This window comes from Setaria italica, chromosome VI, assembly GCF_000263155.2.
Source record: "Setaria italica strain Yugu1 chromosome VI, Setaria_italica_v2.0, whole genome shotgun sequence".
NCBI lineage: Eukaryota > Viridiplantae > Streptophyta > Magnoliopsida > Poales > Poaceae > Setaria > Setaria italica.
Genome location: NC_028455.1, coordinates 24,575,681 through 24,591,397, shown reverse-complemented (window position 1 = coordinate 24,591,397; position 15,717 = coordinate 24,575,681). Strand labels below are relative to the sequence as shown.

The 15,717-nt window shown below is 46.6% G+C and overlaps 1 pseudogene; it reads right to left on the bottom strand.

The window, feature by feature from the left end:
* Positions 1 to 5,376: 5,376 nt before the first annotated feature.
* Positions 5,377 to 15,717, bottom strand: part of LOC101768192 — a 45,035-nt pseudogene continuing 34,694 nt past the window's right edge.

The window sequence follows — 15,717 nt, the reverse complement described above, 5'->3', positions numbered from 1 at the left end:
GTGAACAATGATGATGCTTAGTATTGATGCTTGATTAAATTGCTTGTTCTACCATGCTTGCTTAGAATAGGTGCTTACCTAGAATGGTTAATCAACTAGAACTTGGTGCTAAAACTTGAAAGTAAGAACCTATTTTGGAAGCTTTTGGCAAAACAAACCCCTCAGCCAAAAAAGCCTTGCATGTCTAGGAGTCAGTGGATTAGATACCACCTGGCGGGTATGTCTTGCGAAGTATTAGTATACTCAGCCTTGCTTGTGGCTTTGTTTTTCACGTGTTGTTGTTGAGTTGGCTGCTAGTGTGACTTGGTTGTCCCAACTCCCTCCGGGTTGGACTGTTGAGTGGGACCCATCCTCGGTCCGTGAGGATTGGGGTGATGGATATCATGGCAGGCTTCACCATGGTATTTTTAATCGACGTTAGACTATCGTTTACTTTTCCGCTGCTTTCGAACTCTGAACTCTACTTTTATGCATTTGAACTCCTGAGTTGTAATAACTGAAGTTGGGACCTGTAATAATCTATCTGGATTGTTGTAATCTCTGGACTCGCCTTCGTGTGTGTATGCTTTCTTTCAATCTGAGATAAGTAGTTTTATCGGGTGAAACCTGACGGACTACCATTTTAATTCGGTTAAGTGACTATTCGCATTTGAGGCAAGGTTGAGTACACTTTAGTCAGGTTAATCTGAGCAGTTCCGCCACAATAAAATCTATAATGAAAAAACTTATTTTTGTCACTGAATGCCTTTATAACAAGGTATAGGTGATGAACGGATTTTCATCGAACGAGCGTCACAAATTACAAAACATGACGAAAAACTAACTTTATCGACATAAATGAAACGTCACTGTAACATCCGCAAAAATTACCAACTTAAATCACGCGTTAAAAATTTCTTTCAAAATCTTTTTATCGTTGAGCTTCCGAAAATCCAAACTCTTCCCGGCGATTTCGCCGTCCCGGCACCCATGCTGACAGCCATCATTTACCGCCATAATTTTCGCCGCGTGCTGGTCGACAGACCACCGCGTGTGCTCCGACCGTGTGCCGCAATCGCCGTCGGCATCCCCTTTCTTTTTCTCTTTTTCCTCCCATTTCTTTAATTTTTCCTTTTTCTCTTCTTTCTCTCCTTCTCTTTCTTCTTCCTTCTTCTTTTTCTCCCTCCTCCTTTCTTCTTCCTGGTGCCACATCTCCTTGGCGCCTAGCGCCACCTCCACTGGCCGTCGCCCCCCTGGCGCATTTATTTCCCCCAGCCCCAGGCGCTTGGCCTCCTCCTGGCGCCGGCCCCTGGCCCCGCTGGCCCCGGCCCCGCCTGCGCCTACCCTCTCGGGCGCTCGGCCGCTGCTCGGTCTACGCCGCGCCCGGCGCCGGCACTGCCTGCCGACCTGAGCCGGTCCCCTGCACCGCCGCCGGCCCGGCCCCGCCACCGGTGCCGTGCCGCCCGCCGTGCACCGCCAGCCCCCGAGCTGCACGCAACACCGAGCCCCGCCACGCCTACCGGTCCCCGCACCGCACACCGCTGCCGGCCCGGCCCCCACTCCTTGACGCCGGCCGTCGCGCCCCCGCCGGCCTACAAAAGGGCGACGCCCCGGCCACCACCGCCACATCCCACCCCTCTCCCGGAAAACTAGTACCCGCCACCCGCATCAACTCCACCGCCGCCACAAAGCACCGTGCGCCGCTGCCGCCTTGCCCACCGCCGGCTGCCCCTCTCCCATCTCCAAGTTCCCCAAGGTAAATAGCAAAATGGATCCCCCTCCACTTCCTCCACCCCCTCCGCCCACGGCTCGCCGCCAGCCGGCCGGCCACCGCCGGCCACCTCCCCTCTCTCTCTCTCCCCAAGTTCCTGGAAGAAGAAGAGCTAAAGTTTCCCCAATTCCGATCTAACCCCCAATTTTCCTCAAATTACATATAAGTCCTTCCACCACTTTCAAGATATTTTCACAGATCTGCCCTTCCACTCTCAAAAGTATTTACAAACAGGTCCCTGGTTCCTCGCAAATCAGTCCTAAACCTCCTTTTTAAGCCCCTAATCCATGTTTAACTCGTCATTTCATGCGCCAAACTTCCTCCAATTAATCCCAAATTCGACCACGTCATCCTCCAGTATACTTCCGCCGATCCATATCCAAATTTCCCAAAAATACTCATCTTACCTATTTTTCGTTCGCGTTTTATGTTCGGAGCTTAACGGGTAAAAACCGATTTTCTTTTATTTATTTGTGTGCCCGTTTGTGTGTGCCGTAGATCGTGAAGTACCCGAGGAGGAGCATGAGGAGGAGTTTGACCGCGAGCCTGAGCCCGAGGACCAACAGCATGAGCCGGAACTCTTGGAAGGCTTTGAAGACGGCAAGTCTAATCTCACCCTTTGATGCATATTCAATTCCTAGTTTTTCAAACACAACCTATTGGCCTGTTTTATAAAATGCATACTGTTTTATTGCAAGACATGGTTGGATAGCCACCCCTTGATTGTTATGAATATTCCTTGTTATCCTATGTTTATCCCTAAATATGACTTGCTCTGTTTAGATGATAACTACTGCTAGAATGCTTAGGAATTCGTTACTCAACTTCAATCATGATTACAATGATTTATTTGGAGAATAAATGCGTGAGTGTGTTCAAATGGGAAAATGGGTTTCTGGGTTCAAAGGCAAGGAATGTATAGATGAGATGGATGGGTGTTTCTTGTGTGAAATGCCAGAATGTTGGGCTCGTACCTTAGTGGTTGAGCAAAGTTGGGAGATATCCATCTTGTCATGGTTAAGGACCGAGTTGATGTGTCATCTTGCCTAATTCAACCATCGTGCAACCACTCGACCGTTGTATGGGCAACGGCTTAGCATAAATCCCACTAGCTGAACTATTAGTCTTCGAGTGTGCTGGTGAGCAATGGAAGCCCATGGAAAAGGAGTAAGATCTTGGTGACTTAGGTCCCGGTGACGGCCTCGTGGATGAGTCGTTAACCCCTTGGGTGTTTCCGTGTGGACTAGTCAGTCTTAGCTAAGGTGGGTAATGACTTGTTAGCATCCGCACCGGCACTAAGGTGATCGTGCTGCGGTACCCTACTTGTGGGAAAAGTGTACAACCTCTGCTGAATTAAAACCTATTCGGGTAGCACTTGGGAATGGATGGTTTCATGGTGTGTGTGTTGGATATTGGAAGTGTCTGATAGTTGTGCCGTGAGCTATGGCGGACGGGGAGTCCGATAGCAATAAAATTTGGATCCTTTGTGTAGGATCAACCCTGCTCAATGTTTCGGTTACTAAAGAAAAGCTTTACAAAAACTCTTTTGAAAACAAACCCGTGCATGTGTTGAAAATCTAGCTTTATTGCAAATGAACCTTAGCCTATCCTTGTTATATCCTGTGCATATACTTGATTGTATCCCCCTCCGTGGATGGGGTTGGACTTGTTGAGTACTTTTGTACTCACCCTTGCTTCGTTGCTACAGAGGAAGATCCAGACTTCATCGCCGAGGACTTTGAGTAGGAGGTTGTGTCCGCACCCAACGCTGCCTGTGGTGTTGACCTTTGCAAGATGCTTCTGTTGCCGTGTAGTCCCGAGTGCTGTCTTTTGGCAGTCGCTTGGTTAGCTGCTGTTATTTATTTGCTTCTTATCGCTGCGTGGCTTTCACGCCCACTCCCTCGGGAGTTGTACGGTAACTGAATTATTTGGAATAATGTGCTATCAGCCTCCTGGGACTGATATTTGCAACACATTTAGTCTCTACTTATGTGGGGACGCTTCAGTCACTGGAGGCCATATTTTCTGTAGTGTGGTTCAATTCAAATATTGATGAATCTCTGTAGATAATCATTTGAATATTGCATACAAGATACAAACATCTTTTGCTTCCAATTAAATCATGCAAATTTCAGAACATGAGCATATAAATGCCTTTCGGCCTCCCATAAAATAACATGCCTCTTTTCCCTAACGTTTCCCAGTAATCACAGTATCACACATTACATTAGATCCTTTTCACAGCCGTGGTCCCTCCGGCATTTCGAAAGAACGTGTATTGACCAAACTCAATCCTCGGTAAAATGAAAATGTAGAGATGATCTCCATGACAACTTCTAACTCTCATTGTATAAATGAAAAGATTATAACGCTTATAACAACCTAAAGAGTATTAGATAAAAACTGTTTCACGGAAACTAGTATTGTAAACAAAAAGGGTTAATCCAGCAATTTAAGAAATGACTAGTAACTGTGCTGTTGGCTTCCACCCTGTTGCTGTTATGTGTGTTTGTAACTTCTTGGCAATCATTTTCACTTAATGAAATATATGCATTGCACATTCTTAAATGAAAAAACATATGTGCTGTAATCCTGTATTGCCATATTTATATCCGCAATCTAGCACACCAGCCAATACTGCTCGTGTATCCAAAACAAATATATGTTATTCATTGAAATTTTGAAAAGTTTTCAAAACTTCACCCTAGAAAGACCACACTGGTAGAGAACTTGGTATTAATCCCAGTTGGTAGGGTACAAATCTCCCGAAAATCCATCCGGGATAAACCAACCGAGACAAAAGGGGGGGGTCTTTTGTCCTGGGTCACTCAACCGGGACTAAAGACCCCCTTTTATCCCGGTTGGTAATACCAACCGGGATAAAATAGGTCACCACGCCAGGCGATGCAAAAAAAAAAAGAAATCCCAGGAGGCCCCGCCACACGCGCACGTCGCAAGTCACAAGTCACAAGTCAAATGATTTTTCACGTGAAATATGCGCGTGCGCGCTGCGTGGGATTCGAACCCACGACCTCCAGCCTCGCGCGTAGCTTCCTTGCCATCTCACCTACAGAGCACATCTGACTATATAGGGGATGCAATCCTTTTGTATTAACTCGTGGGGACCCTTTTATCCCGGTTGGAAACACCAACCGGGACAAAAGGGGTCTTTTATCCCGGTTGGAAACACAAACCGGGATCAAAGGGTTCGAGGGATTTAGTCCTCTTTCAGCCACCTCGTTGGGGACCCTTTTATCTCGGTTTGAAACACCAACCGGGATAAAAGACCCCCTTTTATCCGGGTTGGTATTACAAACCGGGATAAAAGGCTCTCGACCCTTTTATCCCGGTATCCCGGTTGTTGTTTCAAACCGGGATAAAAGGCCTCTCAGGATCATTTTTTTCCACAAGCCTTTGCAACCAGGATAAAAGGTCCCGGTTGGTGAGCTCCCGCTAGTAACCGAGCTTTAGTCCCAGTTGGTGAACCTTTTGTCCCGGGCCAACTTTAAACTGGGACAAAATGGGGCGCAAGGAAGGTGAGTTCTCTACTAGTGCCAGAAATTAGCCCTCTGCTCTATACCGTACGTGTTGTTGCTTTGTTGTTATTAGATTATGAATCCGGTACACTAATAGCTATAGGACATCTCATCAAACACCTAAGCCTCCTTGACCACTCTGATGAAGACATCCTCCAGTGTAGCATCTTCCACCCCCCCACCGCAGCACCGGTAACGCACCGCGCAGCATATCAACCACCCTGAACACATCATGCAGCCTCACCTCCCACTGAGGCAATATGAATTTTTGCGTTCTAGACATACTATACATTTTGTACGCCAGCTTCTCCACCTCTCCCTTGTGTTCTGGACCCGTCATGATTGTCAGGGTCCGGGTACCGCCATACCTAGCCTTTAGCTGCAAGGACAATGTCTAACTTCTTGATCAAAATGACTTAACAAAAGTGAACATTTAGATGCATTCTTGTAGAGTTTTGTTCCTCTTGTGTGCAAACCTCATTTGGAGTTTCAAGGCAATGGAACTCACCCTCAACAAAGATACCGATGCGATCACACAACTCCTCAGCCTCCTCCATTAAAAGTTCTGAAACGGACCCGAATTCCGATTTCTAAGAATTCAAGCCTACGCACCTCAGTGATAGTTCCAAGAAGGCTATCACGTGTGAATCCCTGTCTCAGATAGTACAAATCCATACCAACACAAAAATATAAAGAGCAACAGAGTAAAAATATCATAAATAACTTGATAACAAGTACATCTCAACGGCACATGCCGGTACAAGTCCATCTGGACTGAATCAAGAAAGGTAAAACATCTACATAGCAGAAACATCTAGTGGTAAACTGACTCAGTCCTTAAGCGGCTGAGAGCGAGCACTCTACAAACAAGTATGTGCTGAAGTACCCGCAACGTACAAGTACGCCACTTGCTAAGGTACCCGCCACAAGTACGGGTATAGAGAGAGTCTAGAATGCTCTCTCCCAACAAGGCACTCCTCAGTACCAACCATGGCTCACTCCAACCAAGAACACGTCAAGGAGTCACACTCACCCAAAACACACTCGAGAGTGTTCAAAGAATCCCATCACCAAAACCATGGCAAATACCCATTCATAACTCAAAAGCATGTATATGAATATATGAGCGGTGGACTATCTAGGGGTCTGTAGCTAATCCACAAAAGTAGGTAAACAAGGAAAACATGATAAACAATTATCAAGGCATGGCTAAAAACATTTGCTATGCAATCCATCAGCATCAAGGAATATAAATAAAGCAATAGCAACTAAGCATGCATAGGATCTATATGATTGGGAGTGACATGACACCTTGTCCATAGTCTATTGGATCCTCCTCGGCATAGTCGGGGTCTTGAAGGTCTTCCGGGTCGTAGCTCGAGTGTGATCAGAACGAGATACGACGTAAAGTAAATTAAACGGCATTACATATAGGTAAAAAAACTCCAAGAAAGCCAAATTTAGAAGATCCAAATAACAACTAACTTCCTACAAACAGCACGGGCTCGATTTTATGAATTTAATGCAACTGGTTTCATATTTCTCAGAGTTAAAATGAATTAGTTATGAATTTTTTAGTTATTTAAATAATTTCAGAAAATATTTATTATTTAAGGTCAGCATCTGATTGGGCCACGTGGCAGCATGAGGGTGTGCCATGTGTCCTATTGACGTCACGCTGACGGTCAGCGTTGACCCGGTCAACGGTCAGCGGTGGGCCCCATAGGTCAATGAGCCCGTTAGCTTGTTAGTGGGCCCTGGCCTAGGGACACATCAGCGCTGCATGGCGGATTTTATCCATGTGGCTCTGCCACACGGGCGCTGGCATGGTGGTCGGTGGCGGTGCGGCAGGGCACGGGTGCGTGCGCGCCGGTGGACGAGAGCCCATGGGCGAACGCGGTGCGGAGCGGCTCGACACGGGCGTGGCACGGCACGGCACGGCACGGCATGGGCGTGGCGCGGTGCGGAGCGGCTCGACAAGGGCGCAAGCATCGGAGCGCGTGCAGGCACGAGGCGGACCTTGGCCACGGCACGGCCACGGTGGCCCGTGGGGCCCCGGTGTCCTGGGTTCACGGCGACCGGCGGCAAGGCGGCGGCCCTTCTACATGGCAACGGCGGCAACACGAGGGTTGGTATGTGATGCCAAAGGACAAGGGAGGGTGGTAAGCTCAGAGAGGCTAAGGCGAAGTCGGCGGTGAACGGCAGTGGCACTCGGGTGGCTTCGGACGGTGATGTCCTCCTCAACGGCTCCGGCTCCTCCCGCGGGCGGCCTCCTTTCCCCCTCTTCTCCTCTTCTTCACCTCCTCCATCCCTTTCCTTTCTTCTCCTCCTTCCTCCCTTCCTTCTTTCCTCTCAGGTGGACGGCGGTGGATGGGCGGAGCCTAGGTGAATGGCTGGAGAGCCCTTAGGTGCCCTTATATATATTGGCGAGGCTAGGGTTAGGGCTTAGAGCGGGTCGGCGGTGCACTAGGGCTTGGGGGCGCGGCGCCGATGACATGGGCGGCCGGGACAAGGCGGCAGCTCGGGCGCAGTGGCATGGCACACATCCAGGGCCTCCAGCGCGAAAACAGGGGCATGGAGCGGGTCATGGGCGTAGTAGTGTGCTCCAGCTCAGGTGGCCGGTGCTCACGTCCCATCCGCCCGTGCACATCTATAGCCAGTGCTCCAGCTCAGGCGGCCGGTGTTCACATCTATAAAGCATGACTTGTTGCAAAAGGTTTTTGAGAAGTTCAAGGAGTTGACTACGACGAGAACTTCTCGCCAGTAGTGATGCTTAAGTCCATTTGGATTATTCTAGCTATAGCTGCATATTTCGATTATGAGATATGGCAGATGGATGTCAAGACAGCTTTCTTAATGGAAACCTAACTAAGGACGTGTATATGATACAGCCCAAGGGTTTTGTCGATCCAAAAAATGTTGAAAAAGTATGCAAGCTTAAAAGATCCATTTATGGATTGAAGCAAGCATCCAGGAGTTGAAACATTCATTTGATGAAGCGGTCAAAGGGTTTGGCTTCACCAAAAACGAGGAAAAGTCTTGTGTTTACAAGAAGGTTAGTGGGAGCTTTGTAGTATTTCTAATCTTATATGTGGATGACATATTGCTGATTGGAAATAACATTCCTATGCTTGAGTCTGTAAAGTCTATACTGAAAAATAGTTTTTTGACGAAGGACTTAGGGGAAGCAGCATATATTCTGGGCATTAAGATCTATAGAGATAGATCGAGAAGGCTTATAGGATTAAGCCAAGATACTTTCATTGACAAAGTGTTGAAGCGGTTCAGCATGGAAGAGGCGAAGAAAGGGTTCTTGCCTATGTCACATGGCATACATCTCAGCAAGACTCAGTGTCCTTCGGCTGCTGATGAGCGGGATCGCATGAGTAGAGTGCCATATGCCTCGGCTATTGGATCTATCATGTATGCAATGATAAGTACTCGCCCAGATGTTTCATATGTGCTAAGTATGACAAGCAGACACCAGTCTGATCCAGGTGAGAGTCACTGGACAGCAGTGAAAAACATTCTTAAGTACTTAAGAAGGACTAAATATATGTTCCTTGTCTATGGAGGTGAGGAGGAGCTCGTTGTAACAGGTTACACCGATGCTAGTTTCCAAACCAACAGAGATGATTCAAAGTCACAATTAGGATTTGTGTTCACGCTAAATGGTAGTGCTGTTAGTTGGAAGAGTTCCAAGCAGGAGACGGTGACCGATTCTACAACAGAGGCCGAGTACATCATGGCTTCAAAAGCCGCGAAGGAGGGTGTTTGGATAAGGAATTTCCTTATTGAGCTTGGTGTGTTCCTGTTGGGATACGAGGTAGGCTACGCTAGCGCAAAACAAAATTTTCTACCGCGTATAACCAGGAAGAGCTGCCGTATAAGGATCACGGGATTACCACTCGACGCACTACTGGTGCGGAAGATGTAGATATGCGTCGGTGCAGTGAAGACGATCACGTAGTCGTACGTAGTCGATCAACGTAGTCGTACGTAGTCGATCACGTCCAGCAGCTCCTCAGCAGCTCGTCCACGTGCACAGCAAGATCGCCTCCGGTGCCGCGGCTCGTCGTCGGCTCGTCGTGGCTCGTCGGCGGCTCGTCGATGGCTCGTCCAAGTGCTGCAGGCGCAACACCTCCAAGGTATCCACACGTGCAGGGAGGAAGCGTCGCAAGCCGGATTGCTAGATCCGCGAGTTGCAACAGGCGAGGGCGTGGGAGGCGCGGCAGAAGTGTTTCGCAAAAGGTGTAAAACCCTAGGGCGCCCCCACCCCTCTATTTATAGGGGTTCCTGATGGGCCTCTGGATCCGAGGCCCATTAGTACTCCTAAACCTAATCCAACTCGGATCAAATCCGATTTGGGCTTCCAGCCCCTTAAGTGTGCGACCCTTTGGGTTCGGATACGTATAGACATGGCCCGAGTACTCCTACTCGGCCCAATAGTCGGTAGCGGCCTCTAGCAAGACGTGCCAACTCCTATACGCACACGAAGATCATATCAGACGAACCATCACAACATAATATACATGCTATTCCCTTTGCCTCACGATATTTGGTCTAGCTTCAAGCCGACCGCTCTTTCTCGATCCTGTGATTCGGAATCCCTTTGTAGGTTAACTCTTAACCGTACGTAGCATGGCCATGCATTTTCTGATCCGATCACTCGAGGGGCCCAGAGATATCACTCTCAATCAGAGAGGGGCAAATCCCATCTTGATTGACCATGTCTCATAGCATGCTTCTTGACAAACCCGAAAGCTACCTTTATAACTACCCTATTACGGCGTAGCGTTTGATAGCCCCCTAAGTAGGTCAATCCACATCTAGAATACATGCGACAATCTCAGGTCTAAGGACAAAGCGTATATGTTGTTTAAAGAGAGAACTACTTCTCGTGTTGGGTCAGTCCTAACACATGTCTCCACATGTGTCCACATTATTAGTTCAACATCTCCATGTCCATGACTTGTGAAACATAGTCATCAACTAATACATGTGCTAATCTAATATTCATGTGTGTCCTCACATGAACTCCGACTAGGGACAACTTTAGAATAACCATACAAGTAAAGAGTTTCACATACAATTCACATAATTGCAAATCAATTCAAGTAGCCTTTAATGGATATTCAATGAACACAATATACAAATCATGGATACAAATGGAATATCATCATCTCTATGATTGCCTCTAGGGCATACCTCCAACAGTCTCCCACTTGCACTAGAGTCAATCTAGAAGGTACCTAATACCCATAGCTCTTACATGCGCATCATGCTTAGCCTGCGGGAGTGGTTTTGTCAACGGATCAGAAATGTTCAGATCCGTGTGTATTTTGCATATCTTGATCTCACCCCGGTTAACGAAGTCTCGAATGAGATGAAATCGCCGCATTACGTGTTTGTTCTTCTGGTGGTTCCTTGGCTCCTTTGCTTGCGCAATTGCCCCATTATTATCACAGTAGAGATTCAATGGGCTGGACGCATTCGGGAACACACCAAGCTCAATGAGGAAATTCCTTATCCAAACACCTTCCTTCGCGGCTTCCGAAGCCGCGATGTACTCGGCTTCCGTCGTAGAATCGGCCACCGTCTCCTGCTTGGAACTCTTCCAACTAACAGCACCACCATTCAGTGTGAACACAAATCCTGATTGTGACTTTGAATCATCTCTGTCGGTTTGGAAACTAGCATCGGTGTAACCTGTTACAACGAGCTCCTCCTGACCTCCATAGACGAGGAACATATCTTTAGTCCTTCTCAAGTACTTAAGAATGTTTTTTACCGCTGTCCAGTGACTCTCACCTGGATCAGATTGGTGTCTGCTTGTCATACTTAGCGCATATGAAACATCTGGGCGAGTACTTATCATTGCATACATGATAGATCCAATAGCCGAGGCATATGGTACTCTACTCATGCGATCCCGCTCATCAGCAGTCGAAGGACACTGAGTCTTGCTGAGATGTATGCCATGTGACATAGGCAAGAACCCTTTCTTTGCCTCTTCCATGCTGAACCGCTTCAACACTTTGTCAATATAAGTATCTTGGCTCAAACCTATAAGCCTTCTCGATCTATCTCTATAGATCTTAATGCCCAGAATATATGCCGCTTCCCCTAAGTCCTTCATCGAAAAACTATTTTTCAGTGAAGTCTTTACGGACTCAAGCATAGGAATGTTATTTCCAATCAGTAATATGTCATCCACATATAAGATTAGAAATACTACAGAGCTCCCACTAACCTTCTTGTAAACACAAGACTCTTCTTCGTTCTTGGTGAAGTCAAACCCTTTGACCACTTCATCAAAACGAATGTTCCAACTCCTAGATGCTTGCTTCAATCCATAAATGGATCTCTGAAGCTTGCATACCTTTCCAGCATTTTTCGGATCGACAAAACCCTCGGGCTGTATCATATACACGTCCTCAGCTAGGTTTCCATTCAGGAAAGCTGTCTTGACATCCATCTGCCATATCTCATAATCAAAATATGCAGCTATAGCTAGAATAATCCGAATGGACTTAAGCATCACTACGGGCGAGAAGGTCTCGTCGTAGTCAACTCCTTGAACTTGTCGAAAACCTTTTGCGACAAGTCGTGCTTTGTAGATGTGAACATTTCCATCCATGTCCTTTTTCTTCTTATAGATCCACTTGCACTCTATGGCTTTAACACCATCAGGCGGGTCAACCAAGTTCCAAACTTGATTGTCTCCCATGGACTCTATTTCGGATTGCATGGCACTCTGCCATTTTTCGGAGTCTGGGTCCATCATTGCTTCTGCATATGTCGCAGGCTCATCATTGTCCAACAATAATATTTCTCGCATTTCGCGGAGCCTTGCCGACCTTCGTGGTTGTGGCGGTGCTTCTCTTGCCATGGGTATCTCAACTTGTTCTGCTACGTTAGCATCACTCATTGATTCTTGCCCGATTGGCTCATCTTGAACTTCTTCAAGATGCACTGTCTTTCCACTCTTTTCTCCTTTGAGAAACTCTTTCTCTAGGAAAACCCCGTTCCGAGCGACAAACACTTTGCCTTCTGATCGGTTGTAGAAATAATATCCCAAAGTTTCCTTTGGATATCCCACGAAAATGCACTTATCCGACTTGGGTGTGATCTTGTCCGACTGAAGTCGCTTGACAAACACTTCACATCCCCAAATCTTTAGAAAAGACAAACTGGGAACCTTTCCAGTCCATATCTCATATGGTGTCTTAACTACGGATTTAGATGGTACCCTATTTAGTGTGAAAGCTGCTGTTTCTAGAGCGTATCCCCAAAATGACAACGGTAGGTCCGACTGGCTCATCATTGATCGAACCATGTCTAACAAAGTTCGATTACGTCGCTCGGACACACCGTTTCTCTGAGGTGTTCCAGGCGGCGTAAGTTGTGGAACAATTCCGCAACTCTTTAGATGATTGCTAAACTCGTGGCTCAAATACTCGCCTCCACGATCAGATCGTAAGGCCTTAATTTTCTTGCCACGCTGATTTTCAACTTCATTCTGAAATTCCTTGAACTTTTCAAAGGTTTCGGACTTGTGCCTCATCAAGTAGACATAGCCATATCTACTAAAATCATCAGTAAAAGTTATGAAGTATTGGAATCCTCCTCTAGCCGTCGTGCTCATTGGTCCGCATACATCACTATGTACGAGTTCCAACAAGTCTACTGCTCTCTCAGGAAATCCTGTGAAAGGCGTCTTGGTCATCTTGCCTAGCAAGCAAGCCTCACATGTCTCGTATGATTCAAAATCAAACGAAGTTAGAAGTCCATCAGAATGGAGCTTCTTCATGCGCTTATCACTTATTTGACCCAAACGACAATGCCACAAGTAGGTAGGACTCAAATCATTAGGCCGAGGCCTTTTAGCACTTACATTACAGACAGGTGAACCATCAAGATTTAAAACAAATAATCCATTCACAATGGGTGCAAAAGCCATAAACATATTATTCTTAGAGATCACACAACCATTGTTTTCACTCGCAAATGAATAACCATCCCTCATCAAACATGAAGGAGACAAAATGTTTCGACTTAAACTAGGAACAAAATAACAATTATTCAACTCCATAATAAATCCTGACGGGAGGTGGAGTTGCATCGTCCCGACGGTCAAAGCAGCAACTCTTGCATTATTGCCCACGCGGAAATCAACTTCTCCTCTTTCCACGCTTCTACTTCTTATCATTCCCTGCATCGAATTGCAAATATGAGCAACCGATCCGGTATCAAATACCCAAGAATTAATAACTGTATCAGCGAGAAATATGTTGTCTATAACATTAACAACAAGCGTACCTGAGGTAGAAGTACTCTTACTTCCGCCGTTCTTCAACGAAGCTAGGTACTGCTTGCAGTTTCTCTTCCAGTGACCAAGTTCATGACAGTAAAAGCACTCTTTATCTGGAGCAGGTCCAGCTTTAGCCTTGGGCGGTGGGTTTGGCTTGGACGTTCCAGCCTTGCCCTTCTTCTTCCAAGAATTGCCCTTCTTCTTAAAAGTAGGCTTGTTCTGTACAGCCATCACATGGCTGGTACTAGCGCTTTTCTTAATGTCTACCTCTGCTGTCTTGAGCATACCACACAGCTCATTCAGACCCTTCTCCGTCCCATGCATATGGTAGTTCGAGATGAAGTTCCCATAGCTAGGCGGAAGAGATGAGAGAATGAAGTCAGTGGCCAACTCTTTGCCCATTGGGAAGCCCAGCTTCTCCAATCGCTGAGTGTAACCAACCATCTTGATTACATGTGGTCCTACTGCTGCGCCTTCTGCTAACTTGCACTCCAGAAAGGCTTTGGACACATTGAACCTTTCGGTCCTAGCCTGTGTCTGGAACATGTCCTTGAGCGCCACGATCATATCGTAAGCCTCATGATTTGTTTCGAACTGCATCTGCAGCTCGGGTTCCATGCAAGCAAGCATAAGGCAGCTTACCTCAAGATTAGCATCAAATGCCTTCTTGTAAGCAGCCTTAACGGCAGCAGTTGCATCATCAGCAGGTACTGGTGGTAGTGGGGTGTCTAGAACATCTTCCTTTTTCTCAGCCCTGAGAACAATTCTCAGGTTACGGATCCAATCCGAGTAGTTTGTTCCATTCAACTTGTCCTTCTCAAGGACCGAACGCAAAGCAAACGATGCGGTGGTGTTGCTAGGTGCCATTTAATCTACAACAAAAGTAATGCAAAATACACTAAGACAAACGTATCCATGATAGAGCAAATTACATTTAAACTATTTTAACAGAATCTACTCCCACTAAAATCAATATCCCTCTATTGAAACTTAGTGATTCAGGATCCACAACTAACAAGTCTACTAGTGAGCTTTAGCATCACCGCTAGCAAACGAGGTAGATCGGTAAGCAACTTTTGCTAATCATATCACATATGACTCCTGTTGTTGGGTGACATCTCTATGTCTCGGCGCCCAACCTTTATGCCCCAAGGTCCTTAACCGTTAAGATGACCTCGTTAAGCTAACCAACCCTTATGCGTGTAAGTGTCCGACACAAACCCGTCTAGTCAAGGAAAACTAGTGGCACCCTAATTTCATAGACCCACCACTAATTGTACAAGACATGGGACGGTGCAAGTTTTAGTTGGGAGGGCATACTAACTTAAACTTTGTGAGGGATCGTTCTACTTCTAACATCACAGCATGCAGAAAGTAAAACATAAATAGAATAGCATTCACACAGTTGTGACACAGTATGGCCCGTTTTCATATGGTGATCTCCATCTCCATAGAACCTGTTCACCATGGTGATCTCCATCTCCATGTTCCATGTGCGCCATCCTCCTGGTGATGAGTCCTCCAAGAACTATGCTATTACGCCTAATAGCTAGTAAAGAATCTAGTAATGAAGATTACACAGTTGCTTGGATCATCACAGATTGGCACGCAGACCATTAAATACAATAAAGTGACAACACATATGGCTCCTGCCGTGTTGCCGTACGCGCGACACGCAGGTCACGAATTAGTTACACACATGCATCACATACACAAGGGGGCCATACTGATCACAAGATACATGCATACATCCTGCAAAATAGAGTTAGGCGTCCTAACGTTCCAAACTTCGGAGGCCCGAAACTCCATCTTCCAAGCCGAATTTGGGAAATCTAATTTCGCCGAAAACGGCAAAGCGGTTGAAATTCACGTGTAACTTTTTCTGTAGATCAATTTTCGTATAGAAATCGCCCCGATCCGAGATCGTACCGAAAAGTTACGGCTGATTTACCGAAGCATGCGCATACGGCAAAAACCCGACCCCGGCAGTAGATCACATCTACTATAGCACATCTAATGCGCCTGGCGTATGACCCTGGATCTCGATTCGACCAATCATATTGATCTTCCCTCACTGCAACTGGGTTTACGTGTATCACTTAACTCCGATGGCGGAA